Source organism: Beta vulgaris, chromosome 7 (genome assembly GCF_026745355.1).
Source record: "Beta vulgaris subsp. vulgaris cultivar EL10 chromosome 7, EL10.2, whole genome shotgun sequence".
Classification (NCBI taxonomy): domain Eukaryota; kingdom Viridiplantae; phylum Streptophyta; class Magnoliopsida; order Caryophyllales; family Amaranthaceae; genus Beta; species Beta vulgaris.
This window is the reverse complement of record NC_079208.1, coordinates 29,266,438-29,272,045: the sequence shown is the minus strand read 5'-3', so window position 1 is coordinate 29,272,045 and position 5,608 is coordinate 29,266,438. Positions and strand designations below refer to the sequence as shown.

At 34.3% G+C, this 5,608-nt stretch overlaps 1 long non-coding RNA gene across 1 annotated transcript; it reads right to left on the bottom strand.

Annotated features, from left to right (window-relative positions):
* Positions 1-1,497: 1,497 nt before the first annotated feature.
* LOC130592160 (uncharacterized) lies at positions 1,498-3,970 on the bottom strand. Its single transcript, XR_008970370.1, has 3 exons — positions 3,443-3,970; positions 2,408-2,468; positions 1,498-1,671 (listed from the first exon to the last, which is right to left on the bottom strand). It is a non-coding gene; the product is annotated as an uncharacterized LOC130592160 (long non-coding RNA).
* Between the last annotated feature and the right edge of the window lie 1,638 nt (positions 3,971-5,608).

The window sequence follows — 5,608 nt, the reverse complement described above, 5'->3', positions numbered from 1 at the left end:
TTCTTATTCACATATCCTTAATTTCAGTCGTCTTATCAAACCTGTTTGATTATCACTGTCCCAAGGCTAAGCGTCTATTTCTTAACAATGTTGTAACATATGTCCACCCCAATTATACATTTACCTGATATGCGCAAGGTTCATTGCTCGCTTTATCAATCCCAAATAGCGTTTACTGTTTATTCCAACTTCAATTTTCTCCACATTCATCGCAACATGTCGTCTTCCGTATGAATCTGAGCACTCAGAATTATCTATTACACATTCCCAAACTAATCTGAATAATCATAATAAGGTAATTATCATCGTCACAAGGTGTTATACCTAGTTCTCCAAATACAAGATGTCTTGTTCAAAATCTTCATAATATGATGACCTTAATAGTTAAGAACTTCTCAAAATTTATTTCGGCGTCCAAATGCTTACTTCCTAGTTATACTCCAATTAGTTATTATATCTCCAAATGGCACATCCTTATTCTTTCAAGCTAATAATTTATCTAACTTCTTAAATTAATGCTTCACTTAAAAACCATAATTCGTTGTTCAGCAAAAATCATAACACTCAATACTAGTTCACGTCATAATATAACGCACTTCAACTTTTAAACTAAAAATTTCAATGACTACAATGGGGTTACCTACATTCTAGTTCCTCAAGTAAAAATCCTAATTTCCCTTGAAAATTTTTCCTAATTAAGGGATCCTCGCACGAACCTTCATAAAATAAAATCGATCCCAAGTTACAACCTCGATAATGTCCACAATATAGTTAACCTAAGATATTTATATTTCCTTAGACTTAACCTTTTTATCATCCAAAAGTTCATGCACTGCAATATCTCCAAGTATTCTTTATGTTATCTCGTTGACCCCTTTTTGTGTTTTACTTTGATGTGAGATATACCCACTCATGCTTCAAAAGGTTATTCACAAATCATTAGTCTTTATTACTTGAATAACCATTAACTTAACCTCGAGCCACTCAACATCTAATTCTCCACAAAATCCATACCTAGGCAGAACCTCATTAATTATTCATTCAGCATCACATGTCATAGTCTCCATTATTAACTCAAATAGTGATAAATTAATCCTCAAGTGTCTCAATGCCTAATTTCTCAAAGGGTCATACCTAGGTGCAAACCTTATAAATTCCCCATTCATCATCTCATTTCTTAGACTCAATTACCCAAATGGTCATGCATTAGCCTTGAGTTTCTCAATATCTAATTTCCCAAAGGATCATACCTAGGCGTAAACCTCATAACTTTTCCATTCGACATCTCATTTCTTAGACTCTATTACCCAAATGATCATTTATTAACCTTGACTCTCTCAATATCTAATTTCCCAAATGATCGTACCTAGGCAGTGCAAAGTCTATTACTCCGCACTTCCGGCTAGGTTTCAGCTCTGATATCACTCTGTAACGCCCCAAAAATTCATAACCTTAATAAAACACAATTGCTCATACTTAGCAGCGGAAAAATGGAACTTAAGCCTGTGGGATATGGCCCACTAATATAATGCAACCTTAAATAGTCCTTGATAACTATACATAAATACTCGACCCAAATAATAATAATAATTTCTCCAACACCAGATACCGCACACTTTCCCTTGAACATGTTCCTTATTAACAGCGCACTTGTAATGGCTATGCTCATACCTAAAACTGAAAACAAAACATCATAAGCCGAAGCTCAGTAACATACTACCCTAACAGCGTAAATTCATTTGAATTCATTTTATTTGCAAACAGGGAGAAGAGAATATGGTAAAACATATTTCAAATTCATAATAAAATAATAGCAAAGTAAACATTTATGAATAGCATCTCGATATTTCATAAGTTCCCATCATCTTTTCATCTTTTAGCTTGGTAACTAGCGAGTATAGACATGTGATGACCCTCAAGGAGCCCAGCTCCCTTTTTGGGTACACCACCATGTGATGATCCTCAAGGAGCCCAGCTCCCTTTTTGGATACACCACCATGCGATGATCCTCAAGGAGCCCCGGTCCCTTTTTGGATACACCGCTCGCACCAAAATAGCATGCGGTACCCCTCAAGGAGCCCAGCTCCCTTTTCAGGTGTACGGCGGGTGCGAAGGTACGTGCACGACCATAAAGTAGATAAGCGTAACATTATACTGCCAGAACCTCTTTCACTTTTATTTATCATGTTTCGTTCGATTAGCATTCATCGGCGTAAGCCATAGATCTTTCATGAATCACACTTGAGCATCAATATGTCATAAGATCATCATTTACGAAACTCATTCGAAAATAATTTAATCCCACAATCCATATAAGATTCACATTGCAAAATCCTTAACATAATTATAAACATCATCTCATAAACACATTTCGAAGGGGATCGTGGGTGTTAGCAATAGATGTTACCTGGATTCCTGCTTAATAACCTTGAAAGCCGGGGGAGGCTGTAATATCCTTTCCGTTTAATCTAATCAATTAAGGGATTCATAAAAAGACTTGTTAATATTTTATTCTAATTAAATTTGAGTTTCTTGATCCGTTTCCATTATGCTCCCATTGTAGGAGGTACTTAGGAGTTTAATATATTGAGATCTTTGGTGGTTGATAAAAGTCAAAGGCATTCTTTTAACTTAACGTCTAAGTCGTAATTCATTATTTGTGAGTATGAACGTCTTGTTATAACTATTTCGTATTTTATAAATTGAACATTAAGATCACGTTATACTCTTGTTAACCTTTAGTTCGAAACTTCGTTCCACTAGTCATAGGGCCCCTTTTAAACATATTCGTCATTTTATAAATTAAAACAGTGGTCGTTGGTGATGTTACAAAGATTCATTATTTCAACTTTTATAATTAACTTTACTTATGTTACTATAATTATAATTTAACTCATCATTTGTTTATACTACTAGGTACCTATTCAATTTAATAAGTAAATTAGCGTCAACAAGTTTTATAATAATTTAAGTTATCGTAACCCAACTAATTATAACTACTAATATTCATTATTATTTTCAGATTACAAGAGTAAATTGATAATTACTAAGTGACGTTATTGCTATGTTTTCTTGTCAATTCGTAATAAAATAATCATAAATAGTTATCATAAATTTATAATCTAATGTACTAACTTAGGTAAGTCTAACCAATTTCATATTACAAAAATAAGGTGAACCATTGGTGATAATTAACTAAATTAGTTTAGTTCTTATTACTTGATAAGAATAACTAATTAAAAATGTAACCTAATTAATTAGTCCATTAAGCTAAATAAGTTGATGAATATTGTAGATTAGCTTTAATTAAAAAAATTCAGCTTGTTGAGATGTTGACCCATTGAATTGAGGGAGTAACATGATGTTTGGGCTTCAACTCATTTAATTTAAACCAAACAAACATTCATAAAATGAAAACAAAGGGAGGTATGAATGAACATACCTCTGCTCAATTGAGCAGGACCGAAAACAGAGCAGAGGAGAGAGATTGACTGGAAGTGGGTGGGGCTCCGACCGAGAGACAGCAAGGTGGTGATCCGTCGGAGATTCGTCGACCACGGTGGTTCGGTGCAGCAGCAGTGGCTGCGGCGCGACAGAGGAAGGAGAGGTGCACGAGAGAGAGAAAGAGGACGAGCGAGGGAGGAGGGAGGCGTCGGTGGGTAGGTGTGGTGGTGGCGCACAGGAGGCGCGGCAGTGCAGCGGCGCTGCGAGGGCGGTGCGGTGGCTGATCCGAAACAGAGGGGAGAGAGTTGTGGTGCGAAAATATGGAAGCTTTAAGGGGTTTTTTGGGGGCATTTTTCCGGCGAAGGTGGTGGTTTTCCGGCGAGAATTTAATTGGAGTTGTGAGTGAGTGATAATGGTGGAGAAATCATGGCTATTTATAGCCATTGTTATGGTTAAATTTTGTGATTTTGGATGCGTTGGATTTGATGAAAAATCTGAAATTTGGGTGGGTTTGATTTGATAAATATCGGATTTTTAGGTGGGTTTGGATTGAATTGAAGTTTTTAATTGAAGTTGAATTTGTTTGTGAAAAAAAAATCTGTCTTCAATTACAATTCCATTGCTGGGTTGCTTGTGAAGGAAAAATGGAAAACGGGTTGAAATGTTGATGAAACAGTTTCTATGGTTAACCTGAGTTTTCTTTTTTCTTTTTTTCTTTTTCTTTTCTTTTCTCTTTTTTTCTTTTCCTTTTCCTTTTCCTTTTTATCCTTAATAGCATTAATTGTTCTAATATTGCAGTAGTACTTGCAAAGCTTTAGTGGTTAATTTTATTATTTATTTTCTTGCTTTAACTAATATAATTATTTAATCTAACATAATTTGATATTATTTGCAACACTTGCCGTACATAATAAATATATATATTCTAACAAACTAATTATTCATTACTTGGACATAAAATAACGAAATTTCGATTATAACTTATTATTAAATGAAAAAATTTAGCCACTAATTATTATTATATAATTTAAGGCGGTTTAAATTTTCGGGATATTACATCCTCTCCCCCTTAGAAAAAGGTTCGTCCTCGAAACTTAATAATGATAGCCAATAATCATATTTTCATTAACTCATATATACATATATACAAGCACATAATTTCAAAGTCAAATATTCACATGCATATTATGAGTAGCTTCACAGGATCATCATCTAAGAAAAAGGTGAGGGTATTTCGTTTTCGTTTGATATTCTACTTTCCAAGTGGCTTCTGACGACGAATGGTTAGCCGATAGGACTTTTACCATAGGGATTACTTTACTCCTAAGTTGCTTTTTCTCGTCGATCGAGAGCTTCAATCGGTCTTTCTTCATATGTTAGGTCATTTCTAAGCTCTAGGGGTTCGTGTCTAATTACATGATTAGGATCTGGTATGTACTTTATCAGCACCGACACATGAAAGACATTGTGGACCCTATCCAAATCTGTCGGTAGCGCTAAACGATAAGCTATTTCGTTGACTCGCTAAAAAAATTTCATATTTAAAATCTCTTAATTCATTATACAATTAGTCAGCAGATTGGATTTCAAAACCTTGCATAACACATTTCTTTGGTCACAGAAAAAATATACATTTGTACTAAGTTACTCATCTTTTTATTATGATCTACAGCAAGTACGTATTTACATATGGTTCTATCGGTATTTCTAAGGCATCAAACTTATATCTAAAAATTCAATTATTAACGACTTATCACTAATCAGAACTAGTATTATACCATTACTCAAGAATATCATTGAATTTGATGGCTTTGAGAATATCTCAGGATAGGGTTGGTAAGGTAAGCATTGCTTATAAGTGATTTGGTTGTACTTTCTTTCTTCCTCGAACATATGCACCAATGATTTTTATCCAATAAGGTCGTTCGTCATTCAAATAAGAGTTCAGGTTCATGTACTATCTTCATTATCACAATTTTGTTCCTCATTCAAGTCTATACATCTATTAGTCACATAATCTCAAAATCAAGTTCACCATCCTAAAGATATGTCAAATTCCCAAAAATCAATTTCCATGAATTCCAAAATCATTAACACAATTACTACTCTGTCCACCCAATTTCATAGAAATCTTTAGCCCATATTTATTAATCGAACTTGTCCT